Genomic DNA, 18441 nt, shown 5'->3' with positions numbered 1-18441 from the left:
TCGGAGTTAGTGCGTGACTGATCAGAAACCTAATCTTGGTTTTTAAAATGAAAACTTAATATCCATTTCTAAATCATTGCTTATCCATAAATATGATACCTTTAATTATTTCATTTGATCATTGTTTAATCTCAATATTGTCAATGTGACTTGCTGAGCTAGTTAGCTTATTTGTGCGATTCTGTTTATGTTATTTTCCAGTTAAGAAGGAACCTGTTGGTAGCGAGGATCCCCAATCAAGTGTGTGAGCTAGGATTCCAGGTTGAGCGGGATAAACTAGCTGAAGGCTTTTGTGGTAGTTTAAGTTTGAGAAGTTATAAAAATGTTTAATATTCAGTTGTAAGTTTGAATAGTTGGGATTTGGACGTTTGTAAAATAAGTGTGTGTGTGTGGCTTGCATGCATACTTTAACCTGTTATGATTCATGGATGTTGGTAAGTAGGGTCACTGCATATTATTACCTTTATTATTATTATAAGCAGGTTTATATAGATGGTGTGTGTGTTATGGACCCCAAACTTCTGACCCGGGTTTGGAGGGCGCCACATGTTGGACTATGGTCTACAGGTGAATAAAATTTCTATTTTCTGTGACAACACCAGTGCCATTGAAATTACTGAAAATCCAGTACAACATTCAAGGACCAAACAATTTGACATTAGGTACCACTTCATTACAGAGCATGTTATGAATGGTACTGTGGAGCTTCATGTTATTCCAAGTGAGAAGCAACTTGCAGACATCTTTACCAAGGCACTTGATGAATCCACCTTTACTAGGTTGGTTAGTGAGTTAGGTATGCTTAATTATTCTTAATTTATTTTGATGTCTAAGCAAATTGTAATGCAGCTTGAGTAAAATCTGATATTTCCTGGCTAAATCAAATTTTTGCCAAGTCATTATTTATATCTCGATGGATGTTCATTATCCGTTGAAAATGAATATCCGTTGAATTGTATCATCTGTTGAAGTATGAATTATTACTCTGGGTACTTTTACTATTATCCGTCGAATTGTACTCAATCCTAGTGTTGATTTTGAGCTTTATTCGTAGAATTTACTTATAACCTGTATGTATATTTCAACGGATGTTTATTTTTAAACGACTATTTTGGGCTAATTTGATTGGGTACTTTATGTTAGTTTTTAATTTTTGACAGTTTATTTTTGAGAAAGTATAAAAGCTAATTTCATTTCTATTCTTTATTTTTATCTTTCTCAAAGCAATTTCTCTAACTCTCTTCTTCTCCAAAAGCAAAAAAAAAACTTCCTTTCTGCACCTAAGTCCAATTACAGCTATGGCACTAGTGATCAAAATCATGTCTTCAACTGGGTATGTTTATGAGAAGAACAACTTTGTGGCTCTGGTAAACAAGCAAATTCTAACATCTGATGACTACCACAAAATGATGGACTTCATCTTAAACTGCAAACTGAGTTATGCATGCTTGGGTCTCCAACCATTTACTGTGAAATTATCGAGGAAATTTGGACTACAACATCCGTCGAAGTAGTAGTTGAAAGTGTCAACGGATGATTGCTATAAAGCACATCCGTCAAGATACAATCACTAGTCAACGGATGAAAAATATCCGTTGAGATAGTAGAAATGACATAGTTTGGAGTAGAGACTACTGTAGAATCTATGGTGATTGATTTGATATTTTGCATAATTTTCTCAGTAGAATTAGAAAGAAATGGCAAGTGAGCCTACAAATCATCTAAAAGATGATGCTCAATTGCTGTAGATTTTGGTTTCTCTATGAGATTTAGAGATGGAGAATCGGGAATTGATATGTGAATCATATCCATATTCAGAGAATTTATGGGTGAGTTTGGTGTATTAGGTGCTTCTATTACTAAATATTTTGGCTGTGACTCCACATTTATAGGAACCACATTAATCTGACTTTGAAAAGGTGTTGTAACTGAGTCTTTCACTGCAGTTTGCATAGTGTGTGCACCTTGTGTATCTCTAAGTGTTTTTTATTTCTTCTTTCTAATATAAGTTTGGGGTGAGCTTGTGTCCCTAACCCTTTTTGCCTATGCTCTTGGCTGAGAGCTTTGTTCAATAGTCACATCCTTTTCGGAGGATGCAACTAGCAATGAGCTTATATCCATATTAAGCACTGTAGTTTGTTGGGAAACTACAGTGTGGCTAGGCTGGGATGCACTCACCTCTCCATCCTTATTCTTAGGGCTTCTTTGATGTTCACCCTGTCCCTCACCAGATTCACTTCCTTTCACACTCCCCCTTGGTCTTTTGTGGATTTTACAACCAGTTTCTTTTGAGAGAAACCAGAGGGGGCTTTGTTTGACATGGATTTGGAAGTTTTTGGTTTTGTGGCTTGGGTAGGTACCTGTTTGGTCACTGTCACAAGTGCCATGGCCACAGTTGCAAAGAAGTAGGTGGTTGAGAAATAGTAGGGACAACAATATTTTCCTCACTTACCTGAGACAGTTCCATGATTGGCATATACACAAGAGGAACATCCTTGTGGTGATTTGCCCTGTTCAAGTCAGCAATAACTTTTCTCTCTTGGACCCAACAATCTAACTTGTTTGCTGGATTCTCAATTAAGAGATTCTTAGAAACAAAATTAGCTAGCATCATGAAGAATATAGCATAATAAATATTCTTAGACCTCTTCTTAATATCCTCTAATTACTCCCTACTTCATACAGAACAAAAGTGCTAAAATTGAAGTACTTATCACTAAGAAGCATATAAAGCATGTTGACTAGTGAATAAGTGACTGCATCAAAGTTACTAACTTTTACAGAAAACACTTTGATATAAGAATCACACAAGAAGCTCTATTCTTTTCTAAGTCCTAATCTTCTAACTTCACCTAACTTAATGGCAGTTAGAGCATAACCCATAGAAACTAGCATGTTACTAACATCAGTGTTTTTGTGTGGAGTAAGTGTGTTATTTTTAGGCAGTTTAAAACATTTCTCAATTGCATCACAGTTAATATAGTGTTCATTACCTTTGAGGGTGAAGGTAATGGTTTTGTCCTTCGAATTCTCATCCGTTGACTATTACTGCACAACTTGAAATCTCAACTGTTGTCACAAGTGCAGATGTTTTAGTAGTTGTACAATCACTCTTAGGATTGAGGGAAGAGAGTGAACAAAGTGAGAGGCTGAGTTGCTCTCAGGCAAAAGGAGAGGAAATGAGTGAAAATCTGCAAGCTATTTCTTTCAGCTTGGCAAAAGTGAGTGAGTGGAGTCCCACCTTAGTAGGTGAAGGTGAGGATGGGAATCCAAGGGGAACCCTTGATGCAAGAAAAGAGAGATTATAAGAGAAAAACAGGTACAACAGAATGGGAAGATCCCATTATTAGTGAGTTAATGAATGTCAATGAGGCTGAAAAGAAACAACTATTTCAGCAAGATTATGAAGCTGTCTTAGACTCTGATTCTTATGAAGTTGAGGCATTTACTCACCCTGTTATACCTTATCAAGTCTTAGCTGAACAGGACAATGTGGTTACTGAGAGAATTCTAAATTTGGTGCACACAATTGCCTCCATACAAAGGGCTAATGATGCAATCACTTCCATGCCCTCCACAGCTGGTGATAATTTTGAATATGCTGAAGATTTATTTGAGGATGATGGTGAGGATGATGATGAATTAGAAGGCATGAGCATAGAGGGAGATACAGAAACTCCATCATGGATGCTGCACACGGAATGCTCTTATCCACATCTCCAATCAACACTATTCAAGCTAATTCATGACACCCACACAGCAATTCAAGCATCCACTAGTGCCAGCACCAAAAGACTACTTACAGTTCACCTGGAATCTCTCCAAGTGCACAAAATCCAAGCCCTCCAATAAAGTCAAAATGTGGATGCCATCAAACAGGAAATTGGTGAACTTGAACAAGACTTTGTAGCAAGGTTGGATGCTAGGCTTCCAGGCACCACAATGACAAAAATAGCTCAAAAGCTCAGAAAAAAAGCCGATTTAAACAGGAAAGTGTTAGGGATTCGAGCATAAAAATGCAACGGAAAAATAAAAATTTACGAATCCCTATCGCAGGATCTATGTATAATGAACGGATAATTATAGAGAATAGATGTTTTACCTAAAGAAGCTTTACGTTAATGGAAAGATGGAGGTCTCTTGAATGATCACCATGTAGCCCACGCTGGAACGATCTATGCTTTGAAGGTATCCGCACGAATTATCGCCCGGAGGATTGGTGTGTACTAGCACGTTCTAGAGGCCGCCTTCTTGCTCTCTTTATCTCTCTTCAAGCTGCTAGGGTTTATGTTTTATCAAATAAAACATATAACCCTAATTCTATTAGAAAGAGACATTATATAGGCAAGAGTTAATGGGCCTCCAACCCTAAACTGAATTTTAGAGTTATTATTAAATTCAAAATTCTAATTATTGTATTATTAAGTCTCACTTAATCATCCAATAACTTAATTTCGGATTTAATATTAAATTTGAATTTCTTGTTTATTTAATTAATTAAGTCCCACTTAATTAATAACAAATAATTCGAATTACTTACATTGAATTTAAATCCGAATTTAAATTAAATAATCCTCCAATCATTCTTTGTGCGACCATTTAGGTTATTATTATGTTGGCAACAATTTTAAATCTAATTTAAAATCATAAACAATGAGCGGCATCTAGTAATACATCATTGTTACCCAAGTAACAATAATTAAATCGGTGATCAATTATACCTTTCGTGAATAATGTACAGTGTAATATGATCCCTTTAGCCTTATATTATAAATCAAACTCGAGGCATGCATTGTGTTATCCTCCGTTGATGTTCAATCCTTCTTTCCTTGATCAATGAGTAAACTATTAAACAAATCAGTATTTGAGCACGACCATGCATTTTATAGTCTTCCTCAATCAAGAGGCCAATAATATCACTCCTTTATTAAAGGAGGGCTAAATCCCATCTAGATCATTCATATTTCTCATACGATTCATAATGTACCCAATGTCTACTTTTATTATTACCCGGTCAAGGATAACTTTCAATAGTAACAAAGTATATTAATTCTCGTATAGAAATATAATGATTTCAGGTCAAAGGACCAATATATCATTATCACTGTGAGATTAACTTATGACACTATAAACATGTAGTATCTCACAACAGGTCAATCCAGCACCATGTATTTAATAAATGTGCCTGTGTTTTGACTTTAGTATCACCATACCTATGATCAATGGGATGTGATCATCAGCCAACAAACACACTAGTCTCAATGTATTTATTATTATCTCTTAACAATAATACTTGACTAGGGACCTTTAGGAATATCAATACTATTCTCGTAATCTCATTTCTAAGTCACGTACTTAGAGATATATATTTACATATCATATTCCAAGGACATTTATTAATCTAACATCTTATCACAGAAAATAAAGATATAATAAATTACTAAAGAATAATCCATATAATCATAATTAGTAATCCACATATTTCATAATATAACATAATAGTGTTGTCTCTAGGGAACAAACACTAACAATCTCCCACTTGCACTAGAGCCAATCACCCATGTATCTAATACCCATGGAACTAGTATAACCTTTGTGCTTTTGCTGTGACAAAGCCTTAGTCAGTGGGTCTGCAACATTATCATCAGTATACACTTTACATATATGTATATCTCCTCTTTCATTAATCTCTCGAACGAGGTGATATCTCCTAAGTACATGCTTTTCCCAGGAATGGGACCATGGTTCTTTAGCCTGCGCGATGGCTCCATTATTATCACAGTAAAGATCAACTGGATCTGTGATCGATGGAACCACACCCAGTCCCATTATGAATTTCCGTATCCAAACAGCCTTTTTGGCTGCTTCAATGGCAGCAATATACTCAGCTTCCATTGTAGAATCAGCTACTGTCTCTTGCTTTGAACTCTTCCAGCTTATATCACCTCCATTAAGGAAAAACACAAAACCTGATTGAGATACTGAATCGTCTCTATCTTTCTGAAAGCTGGCGTCGGTGTAACCCTTTAGAACCAGCATCTCATCTCCTCCATACACCAAGAATGAATCTTTAGTCCTTTTCAAGTACTTAAGAATATTCTTGACAGCTGTCCAGTGACCCTCACCAGGATTAGACTAGTATCTGCTCGTCATGCTCAAGGCATACGAAACATTATGACAAGTACATATCATCGCATACATTATAGATCCAATTGCCGAAGCATATGAAACTTTGCTCATATGGCCCTTATCATCTAATGATTTAGGGCAGTTGTCTTTTGAGATCAATATCCCATGAGATATTGGGACATATCCTCTTTTTGCCTCTTGCATCCCGAAACGATGCAATACTTTATCAATGTATGTACTCTGACTTAGGCCGATTAATTTCCTTGATCTATCTCTATAGATCTTGATCCCTAATATATAGCTAGCATCACCTAAGTCCTTCATCGAGAAACAATTTCCCAACCAAGTCTTAACAGCCTGTAGAGAAGGTATGTCATTCCTTGTTAGTAATATGTCATCTACATATAGTACTAGGAATGCCACATGGCTCCCACTAACCTTCTTGTAAACACATGGTTCATCTTCATTTTGAATAAAGCCAAATTCTTTGACTGTTTCATCAAAATAACGATTCCATCTCCTCGAGGCTTGCTTCAATCCATAAATAGATCGAAGAAACTTATAAACCATCTTAGCAAACTTTATATCGATAAAACCCTCAGGTTGTATCATGTATACATCCTCTTCAAGGCTCTCATTTAAGAAAGCGGTTTTGACATCCATTTGCCAAATCTCATTGTCGTAGTAAGCAGCTATTGCTAGCAAAATCCTGATGGACTTGACCATAGCAACTGGTGAAAAGGTCTCATCTTAGTCTATACCATGAACTAATTTGAAACCTTTTGCCACTAGTCGCGCTTTATAGGTCTGTACTTTACCATCCATGTCAGTTTTCTTCTTGAAAACCCACTTGCACCCTATAGGTTTTACCCATTCAGGTGGATCAACTAAAGTCCATACTTTATTTTGATACATGGATTCTATTTCGGATTTCATGGCCTCTAACTATCTCTCGGAGTCTGGACTCTTCATAATATCTTGGTAGGTAAGAGGTTCATCATTATCTATGAGCATTACGTCATCATCTTGAATAAAGAGAAATCCATAATATCTCTCTGGCTCATGACGAGCCCTACTAGATCTACGAATAACCTGTGTTTCCGGAGCAGGAACATCTTGATTTACTTCCTGCCCATTTTCCAACTCTGGTTCAATATTATTTTATACAACTCGATCTTCATCGAGATCTATAGTACTCCCACTAATTTTCTTTGAAAGTAACTCTCTTTCAAGAAATACAGCGGTTCGAGCAATAAACACTTTGTTCTCGGTAGGATTATAGAAACTACACCCTTTAGTTTCTTCAGGATATCCCACAAAATAAGATTTATCCGATTTTGCTCCCAGCTTGTCAGACACCAAGCGTTTCACAAACACTTCACATCCCCATACTTTCATAAAAGACATGCTGTGCTGTTTCTTAGTCTATATCTCATATGGAGTCTTTTGAACCGATTTAGTTGGAGCTCGGTTTAGTGTATATGCAGCCGTTTCTAGAGCATAACCCCAGAAACTTATTGGAAGATCTGCTAGACTCATCATCAATCGCACCATGTCCAATAAGGTTCGATTTCTCCTCTCAGAAACTCCATTCCATTGAGGCATTCCAGGATGCGTAAGTTGTGATACGATACCACACTCCTTCAAGAAACCTTTAAACTCGAGGCTTAAGTATTCTTCTCCACGATCTGATCGTAGAACTTTTATACTTTCCCCTGTTTGCTTTTCCACTTCATCCTTGTATTCTTTGAACTTTTCAATAGAATCAGATTTATTCTTCAAAAGATACACATATTCATATCTACTGAAATCATCAGTAAAAGTAATGAAGTAGTAAAAGCCGCCTCTTGCCATCATACGCATGGACCACATACATCACTACGTATAAGTCCTAATCATTCGGTGGCCCTTTCACCTTGTCCGGTAAAAGGAGCTTTAACCATTTTGCCAATGAGACAAGATTTGCATTCTTCGTATGATTCAAAATCAAACTTATCCAAGTAACCATCTTTATGTAATTTGGAAATGCGTTTCTCATTTATGTGACTTAAACGACAATGCCAAAGGTATGTTCAATTTGTGTCTTTCATCTTAATACGTTTATTATCATTATTTATGTTATAGGCAGGAGTATCTATATCAAGAACATATAAACCATTAAATAAACGTGCAACCCCGTAGGTAACATCATTGAATAAAAAAGAACAACTATTGTTCTGAATCAAAAATGAAAAACCTTTCTTGTCCAAACAAGAAACTGAAATAATGTTTCTGCAAATCACAGGCACGTAAAAACAGTTATCTAGTTCTAAAATAAGCCCAGTGGGTAACGATAAACGATAAGTACCTACAGCTAAAGCAACAACCTTTGCTCCATTGCCAACTCGTAGGTCGACTTCTCCCTTCCCCAATGTCCTACTTCCCTGCAGTTCCTGCACATTTATACAAAAGTCAGAACCACATCCAGTATCTAATACCCAAGATGTAGAAGTAGACAAATTGACTTCTATAACATAAATACCTGAATCAGAAGCAGTAACAACAACCTTCTTCTTCTTCAGATCCTCCAAATAAGCAGGACATTTCCTCTTCTAATGACCTGGTTTCTTGCAATAGTGACAATCACCAACCTTTGGAACACCATCTTTAGGCTTCAAAGCCTTGGTCAGATCAGGTTTCAGACTGGCATTCGATTTAGATCCCATCTTCCTGTTGCCTTTCTATTTCCCTTTCCTTTGGCCTTCCCCTTATTCACCATCAACATGGGAGCAGGGGATGCCTTCTGAACATTGGTCTTAGCAGTTTTCAATATAACCAACAGTTCGGTGGGGTTCTTATCTATCTCATTCATAATGTAATTCTACACAAATTGAGAATAGCTGATGTTTAAAGATTGTAAAATTAGGTCAATCTGGTGCTCCATAATAATCGGGGGACCCAACTTGGCAAGGTACTCAATATACCCAATCATCCTTAGAATATGCGGTCCAACCGGATCACGTTCTCCCTGCTTACATGCTTGCAATGATTTGAAAGTATCAAACCTCTCCTGACAAGCCTGTCCTTCAAACATACGTTTAAAGTGCTCAATCATATCATAAGAATCCATATTCTCATGTTGTTTCTGAAGTTCAGCACTCATGGTCGCTAATATGAGACATTGAACATCCGTGTCATCATCGATATGTTTCTGATAAACATTATGTTGAACACGGGATGCTCCTTCAGGGAGAGGTGGAGGGCGAGGGATATCTATGATATAGAGCTTGCGCCCTTGTTTGAGGACAATCCTTAAGTTCCACTGCCAGTCAAGGAAGTTTGTTCTGTCAGCTTGTCCTTCTCAAGGACTGATCGCACAGAGAAGTTGTTTAAATTGATTGCCATTTGATATCTACAATGTTTAAAATGCATAAGATAAATTAGTCTACAGATGATTATTAAATTATGTTCAAGTGATTATTCATATATATTCAAAATATATATCTCCCACTATTTTATCAAATTAATATCCCTAACTATTAATTCAGAAAGAGTATCTTCTATATACTTTCTAGTGAGCCAAGATCCAAATTTTCACAACGTTTTAGTTCAGCTTTGGCTTTACTCCTAAAACATGATTCAATAAGGTAGATAACATTTGTCAATTATATCAATAATATAACTTTTGGATAGTTTAGTGGACCAACATTTATTCTTATTTATCCAATAAATCTCACCAAACTCTATGCCTCTAAGTTCATAATCCTATTGTGGTAACTTAGTTAAGTCAAAACCAAAAGGTCTAAAAATTATCATATACTTCAACATGCCATCCCACGATAGATGGGAGTACTTCACTCTGGCGAACCCACTCCTTATCGATCTAGGGTTAACACGTTGGACATATTGGAAGGCATCTAAATAACTTAATACAAACATTAGGGTTTTGTTAGTGTTATAACGATCATGATCCCATCATAAAGAGATTCCCAATTTTTTCTTGAATAAAATACTTCAAATCAATACTCGTCAATGGTTTGATTTCCAGGTAGTGGAGGAGTCACACCAGTCTCGCTTAAAACCTATAGCCTTGCAAGTTCTATGAACCCGTTGTTGACAAAATTGCCCCATGTCGGAAAAAAAGAAGATTCGTATTTCATTCTATGTTTCATAAACACGAGAATCTCATAATCGTTTGTAAATTTTAAAATCTTGAGTTATTACAGATTTTATCTTATTTAAGCATGGAAAGGGTGACGTATCTAATACATATATTCATGCATGATTAATCTAATTAAAGCATGCATCATTAACTATTCTATACATACATCAATATGTAAAGTGCGGTATATAAACGTCCTTGGTTATGGCCTTTATCCTATGTGATCCTTTCAAGCTAATGAAAGGATCAAAGTCAATCTATGGTGAATAATATAAATACAATTATAATTACAATTACATGTCTTCATTCTTCTTGTCTCGATTGCTGCTTCTCCTCTTGGATCATTCCTTCTTAAGTACACTACATAAAAACAACCTATACTAATGTACTTACATAAGAAAACTCAAGTTACCTTCGAGGTAATATAGTTACAAGAATAATGAAAATGACATGCAAGTCATATTATAAAACCAAAACCATAAACTTTAATCTAAAGGTCTTAAGGCCATAACCAACACCATGCTCAAGTAAACAAATAAAGTACTTTGAGAAAATATAAATAAAATAGAGCGGGGGTCCGGGGGGCAACCCTGGGTGGGGGTTTGGGGGCGGAAGCCCCCGGGCGGGGTCTGGGGGCGGCAGACCCCGGCTGGGGTCGAGCTGCCAGGCCAGCTCGAGAAAGATTTTTTTTTCGAAAGACCAGTCTTGTACAGAAATCTCAATTTTGGAACAACAGATCATATCTGAACCAGTCTCTGCCTCTACTACATCATATGCAGTTCCAGAAGCATGTATCATATATATACTAAACATACCCCGTTTTCACAGATCATGTCAACACACCTTCTGTCCAACAGATTAGATCATTATCTATAAACCAGACATCATGCATAACATACAAATCGCATACTGATCGGTCATGGCAAATTTATTACGTGCTCATATCATTATATACATAAACATCACGTGAATATCCAGAAAGCTGTACACAATTAGCTCGATCATAAATCAACATAACAACATGCATATTAAATCTCACATATAAATCGTATCACATTCATACATGGCATATCTGATTCATGCTTAATATATTGAAAAACTTTAAAACACATAACCAAATTATCCCATTATACACATAGCTCTTATACCATTTTTAGGGATTCTGTCATAAAAATGTAACAGAAAATTAATTTTTTTCGAATCCCTACCGCAGGATCTATGTATAATGAACGGATAATTACAGAGAATAGATGTTTTCCCTTAAGAAGCTTTACATTAATGGAAAGATGGAGGTCTTGAATGATCACCACCTAGCCTGTCGCTGGAACGATCTATGCCTTGAAGGTATCCATATGAATGATCGCCTGGAGGATGGGTGTGTACTAGCATGTTCTTGAGGCCGTCTTCTTGCTCTCTCTATCTCTCTTCAAGCTGCTAGGGTTTATGTTTTATCAAATAAAATGTATAACCCTAATTCTATTAGAAAGAGATATTATATAGGTAAGAGTTAATGGGCACCCTAAACTGAATTTTAGAGTTATTATTATTATTAAATTCGAAATTCTAATTATTGTATTATTAAGTCTCACTTAATCATCCAATAACTTAATATCGGATTTAATATTAAATTTGAATTTCCTATTTATTTAATTAATTAAGTCACACTTAATTAATAACAAATAATTCAAATTATTTACATTTAATTTAAATCCGAATTTAAATTAGATAATCCTCCAATCATTCTTTGTGCGACCCTTTAGGTTATTATTACGTTGGCACCAATTTTAAATCTAATTTAAAATCATAAAAAATGAGCGTCATCTAGTAATACATCATTGTTACCCAAGTAATAATAATTAAATCGGTGATCAATTATACTTTTTATGAATAATGTACAATGTAACATAATCCCTTTATCCTTTTATTATAGATCAAACTCGAGGCATGCATTGTGTCATCCTCTGTTACCGTTCAATCCTTCTTTCCTTTATCAATGAGTAAACTATTAAACAAATCAGTATTTAAGCACGGCCATGCATTTTATAGTCTTACTCAATCAAGAGGCCAATAATATCACTCCTTTAATAAATGAGGGCTAAATCCCATCTAGATCATTCATATTTCTCATACGATTCATAATGTACCCAATGTCTACTTTTATTATTACCCGGTCAAGGATAACTTTCAATAGTATCAAAGTATATTAATTCTCATATAGAAATATAATAATTTCAGGTCATAGGTCTAATATATCATTATCACTGTGAGATTAACTTATGACACTATAAACATATAGTATCTCACAACGGGTCAATTCAACACCATGTATTTAATACATGTGCCTGTGTTTTGACTTTAGTATCACCATACCTATGATCAATGAGATGAGATCATCATCCAACAAACACACTAGTCTCAATGTATTTATTATCATCCCTTAACAATAATAATTGACTAGGGACCTTTAGGAATATCAATACTATTCTCATAATCGTATTTCTAAGTCACGTACTTAGAGATATAGATTTACATATCATATTCCAAGGACATTTATTAATCTAACATCTTATTACAGAAAATAAAGATATAATAAATTACTAAAGAATAATCCATATAATCATAATTAATAATCCAAATGTTTCATAATATAAACATAATTGTGTTTTCTCTAGGGCACAAACACTAACCAGAAAGTTGAGGCCATGGATTCAAGACTGACAAATATGGAGAAATCAGTGGCCAAGATACTTGCACATCAGGAAACTCAGACTAGTCTGCTACAATAGTTGGTGGCTGCACAAACCTCTACCTCTACTCAACTTGATGCTAACGAAAAGGGGGAGAAAGACTCTATCATTCCAGTTAGCTAGGGGAAGTCAACTAGTGAGGGGGAGAAGAAAGTGCTCAATATTTAAGTTAACAAAGTGATTGTGCCAGCAATTGCTTTCACTAAGCCACCAGCTCTCGACAACATTGATCTGATCAAGATAGCAACATCTAAGTTGGAGCCAAATGACAAATTGAAAAAGCTTGATGTAGCAGCGGTTGAGCAAGAGCTAGATGCAAAATGGAATAAGCTTGATGAAAACATGAAGAAGTCATTTGGGCAAATTGGGAAGAAAGACAAGGTCTTTTCTCACTTCTCTCAATTAAGACAAATTTCAGTTAATGAATTGAGCTTAGGGAATATGGAAAGGGGTCAACCCTCATCAATTAAATCTCCAAAGTCCAATGTAATTTTTCAACCAAAAAGAAATTATCCAAAGAACTTAGACAAAAATCCATTGTACCTGTCCTATGAAACCCCTAAGCCAGATGAGAAGAAGCTGCTTGCAAGGTCTATTGCTTCATCCAAAGATCCCAAAGACACGATGTTAAAGAACAGAATTGCTAAGATCTACAGGAATGGTAAATTAATCTGTGTAGTGGCTGGATAACCACAATTTGTAGATGGCAAGAAAGAAGAAAAGGGGAGGCTCAAACAACAAAAGCAAGATGCTTTAGATGCCAAGAACCTAGCCAAGAAGCCTGCAATCACAGAAACTGTTTTTTCTACTGTGACAACTGAGAATCTGATTGAAGGAAAGCAAGAAAAACCAAAGCAGTCAAGGAAATTTAGATACAAACTGAAACCCAAGAGGATGTTGGATTTTGATGAAGTTAAGGAAATATACATGCCAACCGAATCTACAACTTCAAGTCAACCAGCCTTACACACATTGGAAGAGGCTGAATTCAAGGTTGATCCTAACATTACTTTCCATGGTGAACCTATAATTCCCAAGGATGAACCTATAGATTGGGACAGCCTGCCTCTTCCTGATCTAAACATTCCAATCTTTTCCAAATCAAGAAAGAAAAAGAAAAGAGTAGTCAAAATGGCCAAACCTGTCAAACTTCAATCCAAGCCAGTGGCCAAACCCAAACATATTATCAACAAGGGAGATCAACTCTTCATATGTTACATCAAGGAATTCTCAGATATAAATCTTTATCTGGAAGAAATATATCAATTTATAGCTATTGATGCTTACAGACATCTTCCAGAAAGATTAGTCTTCAGGTACAAGGGTGGAAGAGAGATAACATGGCCCCTTCACAGAATTCTCAATGAAGGCTATTCTACTTTGGTGACTATATTTTCTTTAATTTAAGAAAAACTTTAGATTCAACATAGTTGCCAAGAAAATGGTACTAAACAAGATTGAGGAGATAAGAAATAGCTGGAGAGGAACAAATGCACTCCCAAGAGTATTGACAATTCCTTTTAGTGGAGATAGGGTGCCATTGAGGCCTTACATGGAGTTCAAAGATGAAAAATGCATCAGAATATTCTTCAAATTGGAAGATCAGCCAAAAATTTCGAAGAATGAATCTCTTATGGAGATGCAAGGAAAGCTAGATCAGACAAATGAGGATGAATCAGAATTTTACAGGCAACTCCAAAATCAAATTGAGGAAAATAATGTGAAGTTGGGAAAGAAGTCAAGACAATCAAGGAAATGATCTAAACCTGCTCAGTCTAGAGGAGCACCTTGAAAATGATCTGTAAGACACTCTATAAATTTTTCTTTGTGTGAATTTTCAATAAATTGCAGCACTTGTAAATTTTATTACTTTATTTCAATCTGTATTCATAGAGTGTTTTGTTATCATCAAGTCTCTCTTAATTTATGGCTACAATTCCAATAGACATAAATTGGGGGATATTGTTAGGAATATATTGTGTACTTGATGATAACTTGAATAAAACACTAAGTAGATTTTATTTAAGTAAAATTGTAGCTTTCAACGGATGATCATTTCAACATCCGTTGAAAGAGTAGCTTATGTAATAATAAGATTAGTAGCACATTCCTGCATACTATAATGGCTTAGTGAACTAGATATTGTAGATTGTATAGGTCATGTTGACTATTAGATTGATATGCAAGATAGGTTGGTTAATTGTAAATATCAGATGCCTTGTAATCTTGTATAAATGAAATGGAGTTAACTTCCAAGAAAATAATCTCAACGAATATTTCACAAAGCTTCAACGGATGATCAACTAAAGCTTCAATAGATGATTCACATAATCACAACGGATGATCAGCCAAAGTTTCAACGGATGATCAACCATAGTTAAAACGGATGATTCAATGAAGCTTTAATGGATGTTCAAATTTAAAAGAGCAGTTGATAGTGACTTGATAGTCACATGCATTGATTGTATGCAAATGGAATGTGGCAGCCTATTTGCAGGGTTTAGAGAACAGAAAAGTATTTCCATTTCCATGCTAAACTGAAGATATTCAAAGATGCTGGAAAGAGACGTGAAGAAGCATGAAATTAGACTAGAAATATTTTATCTTATTTACTTGTCTTTTTATCATTTAACTTGGTGATATACATAAACCAAGTGTAGCAAGTTGAATAGTATCAAAGTTAGTAAATAATTACCAGAGAAATAGATAAGGAAAAATCTGTAAAGAATTTCTCTATTCTTGTAGTTCAACTTGAAAACAGCTGCGTACAATTTTGTAACACAAAGTTCTCTACTTAATATATATCTCTGGTGGAAAAGTTCAATCCACCAGAAAGTTTTTAAGTACTTGTATTTAAATACTTTATGTTTTGATTTCTATACTACTTTCATTCCGCACCATTGCTAAATCAAACACAACTATATATTCTTAGAAGAATTGTCCTTAAAATTGAAAAGAAGCCAGAATTTTATTCAACTCCCCTCCTGTAATTCTTGTTTAGATTGTTTGGGAATAACAAAAAGAGGGTTTTGATTATTTGGGATAACAAAAAGAGGGTTTTGTTTATTGTTCCTCTAGTGAATCCATGTTTGATTAAGAATTCTGACAGTGTGTTATACCAAGCTATAGGTGCTTGTTTTAGTCCATAGAGAGGCTTGAGTAGCTTCTATACAAAATTTAGAAATTATGGATCTTCAAAGCTAGGTGGCTACTACACATAAACTTCTTCTTCCAATCCACCATTAAGGAAGGCACTCTTGACATCTATTTGATATATTTTAAAATTTGAATGTGCAACAAATGCAAGAAAAAATCTTTATTGCTTCAAGTCTTGCAACTGGAGCAAAAGTTTCATCATAGTCAATTCCTTCCTCCCGTGAGTAGCCTTTTGCAACCAACCTTGCTTTGTTTCTGGTAATAATTCCATTTTCATTCATCTTGTTCCCGAATACCCACTTTGTTTCAATTACACTTCTGTTCTTTGGTGCAGGAACTAACTTCCAGACTTTATTTATTTCAAACTGATTGAGCTCCTCTTGCATAGCAGATATCTAATCAGTTTTTTTAGGTTCAATTTTTTAAAGAAAGCATGCATGAAGGCATTCATTAGCAGTAACACTTATAGTCCTCACTCGAGCAGTAGGATCACCAATAATTGCATCTCTAGTGTGACTTCTATCCGTTATTCAGGTGTTTGAGATGAGCTTCCATTTTCATGGTTCACTTGTCCAGTAGTCTCTTCATCCGTTATCTGTTGTGTGTTGATTTTAACTTCATTGTCATCAAGGCATTCAAAGCCTGGACATTTGTTATCATCAAAAGTAATATCTGTGTTTTCCATAATCTTCTTTTATTCAATCACATAGACTATGTATGCAGTTCTCTCGAATGAATATCCCAGAAAAATTTCTTCAAAAACTTTAGATTCAAATTTTCCCACATATTCAGAGTTGTCCTTCAAAACATAGCACTTGCTTCCAAACACATGAAGATGATTTACAGTAGGATTTCTTTTTGACGCGATTGAGTAGGGTGACTTGCCAAGATTCTTGTTAATGAGATATTGTTTTGAGTGTAGCATGCAGTGTTCACATCTTCTTCCCAAAAACTTTTTGGCATCTTTGCACCTTGCAGCATTGTTCTAGAAGCCTCTACTTCTATTCTTTCTCTCAACTAACCCATTTTTCCGAGGTGTTCTAGCATCTGAGAATTCTTGAACAATATCTTTGTCTTTGCAGAATTTAGTTAAGGTTGCATTTCTGAATTCTGTTTCATTATCACTCCTCAATTTTTTCACACAATTCTGATCTTCATCCTGCATCTTAATCTTCTTGATATGCTCAGTTATGATGTGTGGAGTCTCATCTTTGGAGTGCATAAATTCTACCCATGTGTATCTTGAGTTGTCATCCACCATCACAAGTGCATATCTATTTCTTGAAATTGACAGGACATTAACTGTTCCAAATTAGTCCATGTGAATAAGTTGCAAAGGTGCACTTATAGAATTCACAGTTTTACTCTTGCGACTTGATCTTTTTACTTTTCCCTTTTGAAAAGCATCACAAACTTCATCTTGAGCAAACTCCAGATTAGGCATGTCTCTCTCTAACTCCTTTTTGACTAGAGTATTAATTGCCTTGAAATTCATGTGAGATAGCTTCTTGTGCCATAGCTTGCTTTGCTCTACAGATTCCCTTGGTGTAGAAGCAACAAATTCCATCCTCATTTGTTGATTCCAAGTCTTCAGAGCAACCTCACCAGTCTTTTTGCTGATAAAAATGCATTCTCCTTTATCAAATGAGACCTTGAATCCTTTGTCTGCAAATTGACTAACACTAAGGAGATTCATTTCAAGACCAGCTACTAGTGCTACATCTTCAATGACAATATTTCTAGAAATCGATTTGCCATATCCCATTGTGAACCCTTTGTTGTTGTCTCAAAAAGTCACTAATGGGCCATCCTTCTCCTCAAACTGTGATAGCAGGTCCATATCACCTGTCATATATCTTGAGCATCCACTGTCTATGATCCATCTGACTTTCTTCTCCTTGCCCTGCACACAATGAGGATTAAGTGTATTTAGCAACCCAAGCAGTGTTGGGTACTTTCTTCTTGTTAACAGATTTGATAGATATAGAGTTTGATGAATCAGAAAGAATAGAGTTTATTGAGTGATGTGCATCATCCTTTTTACCTGAAGACTCAATATTGATTTCCTTAAGATCAACTCTCAGCTTTTGGCAACTTGTCATTACTTTCATGTTGCAAGGTATGAAATCAAACTTGTCACAGGATGAGTAGGGATCTTCAGTTTTTGTTTTATTGTACTTGCATGCTCCCACTTCTGGCTTACTAACAACCTTTTTGTAAAGGTGAGTTAGATGATTAACATGGCCACATTTTTGACATTGTTTTCTT

The sequence above is a fragment of the Apium graveolens genome, chromosome 6, assembly GCF_009905375.1.
Source record: "Apium graveolens cultivar Ventura chromosome 6, ASM990537v1, whole genome shotgun sequence".
Classification (NCBI taxonomy): domain Eukaryota; kingdom Viridiplantae; phylum Streptophyta; class Magnoliopsida; order Apiales; family Apiaceae; genus Apium; species Apium graveolens.
Note: the sequence above shows the minus strand (reverse complement) of the source record.